Source organism: Ochotona curzoniae, unplaced genomic scaffold (genome assembly GCF_017591425.1).
Source record: "Ochotona curzoniae isolate NIBS_2020 unplaced genomic scaffold, NIBS_Ocur_1.0 contig_3622, whole genome shotgun sequence".
Lineage (NCBI taxonomy): Eukaryota > Metazoa > Chordata > Mammalia > Lagomorpha > Ochotonidae > Ochotona > Ochotona curzoniae.
The window spans coordinates 19,791,320-19,803,789 of NW_024465926.1; positions in this window are offsets into that span (position 1 = coordinate 19,791,320).

Here is a 12,470-nt window from a genome sequence, read left to right on the forward strand (position 1 = left end):
CTCGTGGTCCAACCTCAGGCAGGATCCCCCCTTGCGTGCGCTGCCCTCCCTTCCCCATCAGGACATTTCACGACTTCCACCTGTGCATACTCGGAGGGAGGAGGATGGCTAATAAAAGGGGTCATGCTGCTGAGCTGCGTGCCCTTTGTGCGGGCACAAAGGTGGGGCAGGAGGCCTCTTGTGGCTACTTGGTCTGTCAGATTCAGGTCTCAGGATCGCACCTCTGCTCCTGGCACCAAGCGGGAACCTGCAGGCCACTCCCTTCTCCTCCCAGCCCATCCCAGAATGTGTCCCTGTCCAGGCCAGCCACCTCTGCCTACAGTCATGCCTTTGTTCTGCTTTTCCTGCCTGGCCCCTGCTGCCTGTTGCTCCACAACCATGGATCTTGGGGCTGAACCTATAGCTCTCAAGCTCCTGAGCATCCATCCCTGGGGAGCAGGCCCCTGAGGTCCTGGGCACAGATCCAGTCACCCCGCTCCAATGTGCTCTCAGTGTGGTTGGGCAGGTTGATGCTAAGCAAGCAGTCAACACCAAGGGTGTACTTGAAAACTGTGAAGATCCATATCCTTTGCTGGGGAAATACAGTGTTATCTTTGGGCCTTGGAAATTCAAGGAACTGAGGAAGGCTTCCTAAAGGAAGTACTATTTGTGTGGCCCCTGAATTTACTAAGTAGGGAGAAGTGGGAGCTGCATGTGCAAAGGCCCTGGGGTAGCAGGAACCTGATTTGATCTGGAAAGTGGCCAGTATAGGTGGAGCATTGCCTTGTGTGGACGGAAGGAGCAGCAGAGATGGGGCTAAAGAGTACAATGGCTGCCTCCTGCCCTCAGGGTCAAGGCTAAGCGGCACATCTGCCGCATCCTCCCTCTAAGTGGGAGAAGGGAACTCGGCCACTAACAAAGAAACATGTTGGAAAGTCTGGGCACAGGACAGCTTTGGGCCACAGCTCATGCCTGCCTGGAGGACAGAGAGGAGCTGGACGCTGGGTTCCAGCATGTCCATGGACAGAGAAGAAAAGGTTATGGCTAAGCTGGAGGCAGATCCTGCAGCAGACAGCCACATGCACCTGCCCGTGCATTTTAATGCTCCCCAAGCTGCTAGACATCTGGGCAGTGTCAGTCTCCCATATCAGAGTGTGAGCCACACGGGAGTGGGGGACAGCTTCATCCATCTGCTGTCCTGTCCCAGTGTCCAGCACGTGCCCGGGAGCTGTTGAATGAATGAGCCTGTGTGTGTGTTCCTTCACTGTGCCAGCCCCTCCACCTCATCTGGTCTTCACCACTGCTCTGCAAAGCCAAGGACATGGGGTCATCAGACGAGAGCCCGGCAGCACTCCTACCATGCATAAGGAGCTTGGTGAACCGGAGAGTTGCCACAGAGCCAGCCTCGTGGTTCCCATCCGCAATAACCTGCAAACCCCATGCTGGCACCAGCAGCTGATCTCGGAGCCCTCGCCAGGCAATTGCTGGTGTGTGGCTGTGGGCAGATCACGGTCACTTCTCAGGGACATTGCTCATGTCTGAAATGGGGTTCACAATTTGACCTTCTTAACAGGTTTAAGGAGAGGAGAGGCATTAAAATCAATAAATCACTTCAAATGTGACAGGCCTTGGGGCTAGCACACAGGCCATGGTATAGCATGTTAAGCTGCCTCCTGCGGTGCTGAAGGTGGCTCAAGTGCTTGGGCTGCTGATTCCAGCTTGCCCAGCCCAAGCCATTGGGGCCGTTGTAGCAGAGTAAGCCAGGAGATGGCAGATTGCCGTCTCTCCCTCTCTGTAACTCTGACTTACTTTCAAATAGATTAAGACATCTTTAAGAAAAGCAGCAGGTCCTGTTTACAAAACCCATGTGAAAACCCAGCTTCTCCCCCTGAGGATCTGTGCTGACAGTCACTGGGCCTGGGCTGGGGTCTGAGTTGGCATAGCTTCCGTGGTGCCAGTGTGCCAATGATCTGGTCCACAGAGCAGCGGAGGCCAGATCAGGGCTGAAGCCCAAAGGTGCCTGTTGCACGGTGGGGGAAGTCAGGGAGTGGGTGGGTCACATTTTTTTTTTTTTACTTGAAAGTCAGCTTTACAGAGAAGAAAAGACAAAGATCTTCCCATCCACTGGCTCATTCCCAAAATGGCCACAGTGGCCAGAACTGAACTGATCAAAAGCTTCCTCAGAGTCTCCAACATGGGTGCAGGGGCCCCCGGAATTGAGCCATCCTCCACTGCTTTCCCAGGCCATAAGCAAAGAGCTGGATCTGGAAGTGTAGCAGCCAAGCCACGAACCTGTGTGCATATAAAATGCTGACGCTTGAAGGTAGAGGATTAGCCAGTTGAGCCACCACACCAGCCCTGTGGCTTTAGTCCTTGAGTGATGTTTCTGACATGCAGTAAGTTCGATGATGCCCATCTTGGTTTTGCTTTTTAAAATTTTTTCTATTTGTTGTTTTATTTTGTTGTTATTGTTATTAATGATGATTATGCCTGTCTTGAAGATATAGTTGCTACAACCCCTGAAGATAAATAGCGTTGTAACACTAGCAGGCTGAGGGTGAGCACACAGCTGCAGTAGGTTCTTGTGGTCCCTAGAGGGCGCCATTGCATCGTTGCTTCTGATGTAGGGACGGAAGCTTCGGATTGCCAGGGCCCTTGGAGATGGCTGCTGCTGCCCCAGGTGGGTGACACTGCTGTGTGAGGACAAGGTCCCTTCTAAGTCAAGGCCTGCAGGTCTGGAGGGGAATCAGGTCACACTACTACAGACACTGATCACGTGGGTGTAGGTGTAGGATGCAGATATATACAAACCTCGATTTGGTCATAATTCCCGGGTATGATACATGAAAAAATCTTTGGTAAATGTGGAAGAGACTGGGCAGCCAGAAGTCAGACCCGTATCCTCCAAACAGATCTCCTAGAGGAGGGCCCAGAAGATGCCGACACCTGCATGACGTGTCAGAGTACCCGGTTACAAAACCCAGCTCTAGCTTTTTTTTAAATCTATAAATTTATTTCAAAGTTACTTTTGCAGATGCATTAATATTTAATAGGCATAAATTGTAGAGAAGGGGCCAGCACTGTGGCATAGCCAGTTAAATCTCCCTCTGCAGTGCCAGCAACTCATAAACACTGATTGAAGTCCCTACTATACTTTTTTTTTTAAATTGAAAAGCAGGTATACAGAGAGGAGGAGAGACAGCGAGGAAGCTCTTCCATGCGATGGCTCACTCCCCAAGTGGCCACAACAGTTGGAGCTGAGCCCATCCGAAGCCCGATGTAGTGGCCTAGTGACTAAAAGTCCTCGCCTTGACCGTGCTGGGATCCCTTATGGGCGCTGGTTCTAATCCCGGCAGCCCCGCTTCCCTTCCAGCTCCCTGCCTGTGGCCCGGGAAAGCAGTCAAGGACTGCCCAAAGCTTTGGGACCCTGCACCCGCGTGGGAGACCTGGAGGAGCTCCTGACTCCTGGCTTCGGATTGCCTCAGCACCGTCCGTTGTGCTCACTTGGGGAGTGAATCATCGGACGGAAGATCTTCCTCTCTATCTCTCCTCCTCTTTGTATATCTGACTTCACAATAAGAATAAAATAAATCTTAAAAAAAAAGAAGACAGAAAGTGGAGTAGCTGGGACTGAAAGTAGCACTCGTGTGATGCCAGTGTTGCAGGCAGAGACTTGATTCGCTGGCCCACAATGCCAGCCCTGTAGATGACTTCTTGTTAAAAAATGAAAGCTCAGAGGAAAAAGAAAAATCCACCTAATTGTGAGCTCTGGGTAGCTGAATTCAAACTAATCTGAGTTCTCTGAAGAATTCAGGTGCCAGGACAGTCTGGATAATTGGAATACAACTTGAAACGGCTGGGACTGCATTGGAGCCCTTGTTTCAGGATTCCAGCTGGTGGGTCTTGCCTAATCACGCTGCTGGAGAGTGTCCTGTGTGCTCACTCAGCAGCGTGTGACCCTCCCACGCATCTTCTCAGTTCATCGGCGAGCCCTGAGGGCAGAAGGAGAAGTTCCAATCCAGGCACTTCATCTCCCTGAGCCTGAATCTTCTGCTAAGCAGAAGCGAAACGAAGCGTGCGGCAGGTCGAGGAGAGGGGCAGATTAGGTAAGCTGCAGAGGGGAGTGGGTTGGATGAAGTTCGGATTGCAAAGCTCCCAGCACTTGCGCTAGCCCCAGTGTGGGTGCTCAGCAGCTGCGGCTGCCTGTCCCCAACACTCCATAAAATGTGTCTTGTCAAGAACACTGTTGGGTGACCAGATTTTTTTTTTTTTATCTTGCTCCCCCCCTTTTTCCCTTCATTTAAAAAAATATATATCTATTTTTTTTTATTTGAAAGGCAGAATTACAGAGTGAAAGAGACCTTCTATCCACTGATTCACTCCCCCAAATGATTGCAACAGTTGGATCTGGGCCAGTTTGAAGCCAGGATCCAGGAGCCTCTTTCAGGTCTTCCATACGGGGTCAAAGGCCCAAGGACCTGGCCATTTTCTGCTGCTTGCCCAGACCACAAGCAGGGAGCTGAACTGCAAGTGGAGCTGCCAGACGCCTTGGCGCCAGCCCCATCATTTAAAAGATAATTCAGGTTCTGAATAAGCTGAGCATTGCTACCTCCGGTCAGTCCCAGACAGGGCTGCTTCCCAACATGCTGTGACACTGCCTGGCAGAAGCTAAGCTAAGGTCACACAGGAAAGGTGATAAAAATCTCCCAGGGCTCAGCCTGTGCGAAATGGACCCTCCTGTCCTGCACCGCTTGCCTGCCCCCATTAACCAGGTGCAAAAGGTAAAGAAATAACCACTCTGCTAGTCAAAGCACTGGCTTGGGGGCTGGTATATGGTCCACTAACGGAAGCTCCCAGGTCTCCCACCTGAGTGCCTAGGTTCGAGTCCCCGGTTCCTGGCTCTGGTTTGAGAAATGAACCAGCAGAGGGGAGTGCTGTGTCTTTGCCTCTCAAAAAACAAGCAGGGGCTCCATTGCAGTGCCCTAGTGGCTAAAGTCCTCCTCACCTTGAACACACCCAGGATCCCATATGGGCGCCGGTTCTAATCCTGGCAACCCCTGCTTCCCATCCAGCTCCCTGCCTGTGGCCTGGGAAAGTAGTCAAGGACGGCCCAAAGCCTTGGGACCCTGCACCCGCGTGGGAGACCCGGAAGAGGCTCTGAGCTCCTGGCTTTGGATCGGCTCAGCACCGTCCATTGCGCTCACTTGGGGAGTGAATCATCCGATGGAAGATCTTCCTCTCTGTATATATCTGACTTTGTAATAAAAATGAACAAATATTTAAAAAAATCAATCAGACACATGGAGATATGTGGTAAAGCCACCAACTGCCATGCTGACATCCCATATGGGCTATTCTACTCCTCATCCACTCCCTGCTCTAATGCACCTGTTAAAGCAGCAGCAGATGACCCAGCTGCTTGGGCCTCTGCACCCTGCACTCCTTGCTTTAGCTTTACCCAGCCCTGGCCATTGCAGCCACTGGGATTGCAGCCACTGGGGAGTAAACCAGCTGATGGGAGATTCTCTCTTTCTCTTCTTCCCTATCTTCTAATTAAATAGATAAATCTTAAAAAAAAAAAAAAAAAAAAAAGGACACTAGGCCCAGTGCAGTAGCCTAGTGACTAACTCCTAATCTCGTATCTGCAGGGATACCATATGGGCAAAGGTTCATATCTTGGCTGCTCCACTTCCCATCCAGCTCCCTGCTTGTGGCCTGGGAAAGCAGTAAAGGATGGGCCAAAGCCTTGGGACCCTGCACCCGCGTGGGAGACCTGGAAGAAGCTCCTGACTCCTGGCTTTGGATTGGCTTCTTGCAAGTTTCCCAGATTTAGCCCAGAAATGAGTCGGAGGCAGACTCTTAGAAACTCAGGAGTCATTATCCATCAGCTGGCACCAACTGGTGGACTGTCCCACTCCACCACCCGTGGAAGAGGGGAGCTGCCCCAATCAGTCTTATTCAGGGTTTCTTAACCAACAATCATCCAATCAACTAAGAGAGCATTGGTACAGGATGCAGATCATTCAATCAACCATGCCTCATCAGTGTGCTATTGTAGTGGGGAGGAACAGATTCCTAGTTTAAGCATCATGTACTTTAAACTATCCAATCCTAAGAGTCTCACCCCACCTAGCAGCAAACAGTACAACTAGGCAAACAGGACCTCCCAGTTGTGTTTACAGAAACAATTTGGGGCAATCAGCATACCTCCTGAGCTGTAAAAGAAAATCAAGATCTCATCCCCAAACGAGATAAACATTTTCACTTCTCTTTCAGGACTTTCTAAGAATCAAAGATCATGGCAAAGGATCAGGTTATGGACAAGTCCCAGATCTGCCTTTCCAATTTAAAAAACAGACAAATATTTTTTAAAAAGGCAGATTTAGGGCCCCGCACCGTGGCCTAGAGGCTGAAGTCCTGATGTGCTTGGGAAGTGGTACATGACGGCCAAAGTGCTTGAGTCCCTAGCTGCTGCGTGGAAAACCCAGTTGGAGTTCCTGGCTCCTGGCTGAGGCCTGGCCCAATGGAGGATCTCTCTCTTACTTTATTGTTCTTTCTCATTGTTACTCTGCTTTTCAAATAAATGAGAGAGAATGTTAGTCCTCATCTGCTAGTGTAATGCAGAGCCAGGAAGCTAACCAGGGCCACTGTGAGGGGTGCTGCAGGTCAACTTGTCCTGAGTGTGAATCTCTGCATAGAATACCCACCCCAAGGGCCCCCGCATGGTGGCCTAGCAGCTAACGGCTAAAGTCACCTTGAAAGCACCAGGATCCCATATGGACACTGGTTCTAGTCCCAGCAGGCCCGCTTCCCATCCAGCTCCCTGCTTGTGGCCTGGGAAAGCAGTCGAGGACGGTCCAAAGTCTTGGGACCCTGCACGCACGTGGGAGACCTGGAGGAAGTTCCTGGCTCCTGGCTTCAGATGGGCTCAGCACCAGCCATTGCAGTCACTTGGGGAGTGAATCATTGGATAGAAGATTTTAATCTCTGTCTCTCCTCCTCTTCTCTATATATCTGACATTGCAATAAAAATAAAATCAATCTTAAAAAACATCGAATGCCCACTCCTTTCCTTCAACTTCTCAATTAGTCCAGTCCATTCTTGCCTGGACTATTAAGAACTGCCCAAAGAGAAAATTGCAACCAATTTCTTATATATCTAGTTGAGTCTTATTTGCAGTTCATAGATGGAGGAGCCTATGCTTTCCAAGAGAGAGTTCTAGCGGCCAGTAGCACAACAGTGGATGTGCAAGGTAGGGATGGGGAGAGGAGCAGGAGGCCACTTGCGCTCAAGCTGCTGCAGTGCCCCTGTCCTGTAAGGGGATGTCCTTGTTATATTGACTTGTAGCCCCAATCTGTTGGAAACACTGACCTCCCTGAATGTGCTCTCTCTGCCCCCAAAAAGCTTCCGTTTGATGACGTGGCATGCAGCTGGAATGACTCTGTGTTGCTTTTTTCTGTCTGGTCTGTTGGAGGAGACCAAACCATGACCACCTATGATTTTGTTAAATGCGAGAGACTTCAAGTTCAGATTCCTGGCCGATTCATGCAGCAGCCATTTGCTTATTTATTGAAAAAGCAGATTTGACAGAAGGAGAGACACAAAGATCTTCCATCCTCTGGTTCACTCCCTAAATGGCCACAACAGCCAGAGCTGAGCAAATCCAAACTTGGGAAGCAGGAGCTTCTTCCAGGTCTCCCACATGGGCCATACTCTGCTGCTTTCCCAGGCCACAAGAAATTTCTCTCTGTTTGTCCTTCTCTCTGTAAATGTGCCTAATGAAAAAAATCGCTTTTAAAAAACATAGAGGGGGCCCAGAGCGGTGACACAGTGGTTAAGGTCCTCACCTTGCACGCCCGGGATCCCAGATGGGCGCCGGTTCTAATCCCGGCAGCCCCTCTTCCCTTCCAGCTCCCTGCTTGTGGCCTGGGAAAGCAGTTGAGGACGGCCCAAAGCTTTGGGACCCTGCACCCGCGTGGGAGACCCGGAAGAGGCTCCTGGCTTCGGATCGACATAGCATCGGCCATTGCACTCACTTGGGGAGTGAATCATCGGACGGAAGATCTTCCTCTCTGTCTCTCCTCTCTGTATATCTGCCTTTCAAATAAAATAAATCTTTAAAAAAAAAAACAGAAATAAGCATCTAAAATAACAGAAATAAGTGTGTGAGTACTAGAAAACATGGAATGTGTACTAAAGATAAGGTACGTGGCGGAGAGGCAGGTGGCACAGCAGGGCAAGTCAACCAAGGATAATCAGGCTATACTTTAAACTGGGCAAATAAAAGATGAGCCCATTGAAGCAACATCACTCTCCTTGTTCATAGAGAACGAGACCATCCCTGTCTCTGCACAACAGCCCAGGAGACAGATCTCCTATCTGGGACATCATTAGCCTTGATTGGCCCTTCTTCCCTCGAACTCAACAAGAGATGCTCTCGCTGGCCAAGGCACTCCTTGGTAAGCGGGTTAGGGCTCCAAGGGTTAGTTCCTCCCCTATTTGAGGCTAAGAGGCTCCAAGGCCAAGGCCTCGGGTGTGAGAATTGTTACATTTTGTTTGCTCTGCTATGCATGAAATTAAGTGTGCAATTCAGGAACATTATGAAAAGGCAGCTGTGGTCTGAGTCGTTCTGTGCCAGGCACTGGACCGCTCCCTGCTTCTGACAGCCTCTCCCTAGGCTTCAGAATGTCTGCCTGAAGATGGAAGAATTAGCCTCAGTCTGGGGCAACAGGTTGGAGTGAGTTTTTGCCTGCCCTAGGCCTGGAATTCCTGGAAAAGAAACCTCCAAGACGTGACTGGCCAGCAAGATGTTATCTACTGGGGAAACAAAAGACCTGGGGAGTCAGGCTCTGGTGGCCAGCTGAGCCCCTCCCTCAGGGAGTTAACTGTAGTGATTAGCAATGGGAAAGGCGGGGCCAGGACACCCAGCTAGGAACAAGAGGCTGGAAGGCAGTGGTGCCCAGCATCCACATTCCAGGCGCTGGATGGAGGCCTGTGCTTCCTCAGCACCATTTATGGTTTTAAGAGGTTAACACCCAGCACATCCCTGCTTAGCCGGAAAGGCTACAGAAGTGCTGCCTGTCCCCTGATGTAACTCTAAGAATCCCACTGTCCTGACCCCTTTCAGATTCAGGCCATGCTGTCCCCAAGGCTATCATGGTACAGAAGGAACCCAGCTGGCACCAGGAAAGCCAGAGCAAAGTACACTGAGTTCTAGAGTCAAGATTCCTGCCAGTGTTGTGGTACAGTGGGTCAAGCCACTATCTGTGATTCCAACATCCTGCTGGGGCACCAGTTCGAATCCTGGCTACCCCACTTCCCATTCAGCTCCCTGCTAATGCTCTCAAGAAAGCAGAAGATGATCCAAGGAGCTGGCTCCTGCTGCATACATGGGAATCCCAGATGTGGCTCCAGGCTCTTGGCTTTGTCCTGGCCCAGTCTGGGCTCCAGCAGACCTGAGGGGAGTCAACCAGTGTTTGAGGGTCAGGTTCCAGTTCTGCCCTAACTAACCTTGCACAGGACATCGCCTCTGAGCAGCACTTCCTTCTGTGAGGTGGGACTAGCGATATCTCTCCTCTGGAAGATTTTTTTTTTTAAGATTTCTTTTTATTATTTTTTCATTGGAAAGGCGGATATACAGAGAGGAGGGACACAGAGAGGAAGATCTTCCGTCCGATGATTCACTCCCCAAGTGAGCGCAATGGCCGATGCTATGCCGATCCAAAGCCAGGAACCTCTTCCAAGTCTCCCGCACGGGTGCAGGGTCCCAAAGCTTTGGGCCGTCCTCAACTGCTTTCCCGGGCCACAGGCAGGGAGCTGGAAGGGAAGCGGGGCTGCTGGGATTAGAACCGGCGCCCATATGGGATCCTGGGGCGTGCAAGATGAGGACCTTAACCACTTGCACCACCGCTCCGGGCCCTAATTTATTTTTTTTTAAGATATATTTCTTTTTATTGGAGGACAAATTTACAGAGAGAAGGAAAGAAAGATCTTCTATCTTCTGGTTCACTCCCCAAGTGGCTGCAACAGCTGGAGTTGAACTGGTCTGAAGCCAGGAGCCAGGGGCTTCCTCTGGGTCTTCCATACAGGTGCAGGATCCCAAGGCCTCGGGGCATCCTCAGCTGCTTTTCCCAGACCACAAGCAGGGAGCTGAATGGGAAATCAATCAGCTGGGATACTGGCTGGCTCCCATATGGAATCCTGGCACCTGCAAGTTTAGGACTGTAGCCACTAGGCTACCGTGCCAGGGCTTTAAACACTTATTTTATTTTTTAAAGGCAGATTTTGAAAGGATTTACTTAATATTAACTTTTTAAAGATTTATTTTATTTTATTTTATTTTTATTGCAAAGTCAGATAAACAGAGCAGAGAGACAGAGAGGAAGATCTTCTGTCCGATGATTCACTCCCTAAGTGACTGCAATGGCCAGTGCTGACCCGATCCGAAGCCAGAAACCAGGAACTTCCTGTAGGTCTCCCATGAGGGTACAGGGTCCCAAGGCTTTGGGCCGTCCTCGACTGCTTTCCCAGGCCACAAGCAGGGAGCTGGATGGGATGTGGGGGCCGCCGGGATTAGAACCAGTGCCCATATGGGATCCCAGCATGTTCAAGGCGAGGACTTTAGCTGCTAGGCCACTGCGCCAGACCCTATTTTATTTTTTAATTGGAAAGAAAGATATACAGAGAGAAGGAGAGACAAAAATGCTTTCCATCCACTGGTTCATTCCCCAAGTGGCCACAACAGCTGAAGCTACGTTAATCCGAAGCCAGGAACCAGAGCCCATATGGGATCGTGGTGGATGCAAGGCCAGGATTTAACTGCTAGGCTACAGTGCTGAGCCCCTCTGGGAGATCTTTGTGACTTATCCAGAAAGAAGGGATTAAATCTCCTGCCTCAGGCTGCAGGAACTTGGCAACAAAAGGCAGGACTTGTCTGCATTCAGGAATCTTGTATTTAAGGAGGGGGTGGGATGGAAGGAATAAATAGTAAATGAGCGAGGAAGAACAGCAGGGTGTTGGGGGACAGAGCAAGATGGCAGGGCAGGGCAACTGACAGCAGTTCTATCGGGGAGTTCTCTCTGAGCAGAGACCTGTAGGCTATGCGAAAGAAAGTCTTGGAAATCTCTGGTGGCAGAGGGTCCCTGGCTGGGGACCCAAAGTGCAAAGGCCCTGAGCTGAAACTGAGGGGGGAGGGCAGCAAGAACAGGCATAGAGGAGGAGAGTGGCAGGGCACACTGTCAGAGGGGACCTGGTCCAGACCAGCGTGAGCACTTGGCCTGCCATCCGAGGAAGAGAAGCCATGAGGATTGTCTACTGCAACAAGCCATGACCTGATTTGACCTTTTTTTTTTTTTTGAGAGAAATTTTTATTTGGAAGTTGGAGTTTCAGCAAGAAGCAAAAAACAGAGAGACATTCTTTCCAGCCACTGGATTACTTTCCAAATGGTTGCAGCTGAGCAAATCAGAAGATAGGAGCTCAGAGCTTCCCCTGGGTCTCACACGTGGTTGCAGGGTCCCCAGGCTTTGGGTAGTTCTCTACTGCTTTCCCAGGCCACAAAGAGGGAACTGGATGGGAAGTGGAACAGCCAGGACAGGAACCTGCGCCCATAGGGGATCCCACCTTGTGCAAGGCATGGATTTAACCTTTGGGCCACTGAGCAAGGTCTCTGAGCTTACTTTGAATAGGCTGTTGTGGGCCCAATGTGGTAGCCTACTGGCTAGTCCTCAACTTGCACACAACTGGGATCCCATATGGGATCTAATCCTGGTGGCCCCATCTCCTATCCAGCTCTCTGCTTGTGGCCTGAGAAAGCAGTCAAGGACGACCCAAAGCCTTGGGACCCTGCATGTGTGTGGGGGACCCAGAAGGGGCTCCTGGCTCCTGGCTTCAGATTGGAGCAGCACTGGCTGTTGCGGTCACTTGGGGAGTGAATCATCGGACAGAAGATCTTCCTCTCTGTCTCTCCTCCTCTCTGTATATCTAACTTTGTAATAAAAATAAATTTAAAAAAGAAAGAAAATAAATACGTTTAACCAAACACTTGTTCAGGCTGGCTGCAAGGAAACACTGAAAATGGTTTCATGGACACCCTGTTCAAGTTTCTCCCAAAGCAGATAGGGCCATCCCTGCAGCCCTGGGGGCAGTTCTCAACTCCACGTCCTGGGTGAGGAAGCCTACAGCTCAGTGTCCTGCTCCAGGGGAGGGAGCCCTGAAGGGGATAGGAAGGGGTAGGAGGTGGGTTCTGGAAGGCCTGGGTGGGGTCTGAGGGTGGGTCCTTGCAGCCACCCTGCATTCCTCTGGAGATCAGGAACCTGGATATGGACAACTCCTGCTGGTCGGTCCAGAGGGCCTAGGACATGATGAAAGCCCCAGAATGTCCTCCTGCACTGAACAAAGGAGACCTTGTTCCTCCCGACTGTCTACAGCTCAGCTCCACCCACCACCAAAGAACTCATTAACATTTCAATGTGTGTCCATCTCTTCCTTTTT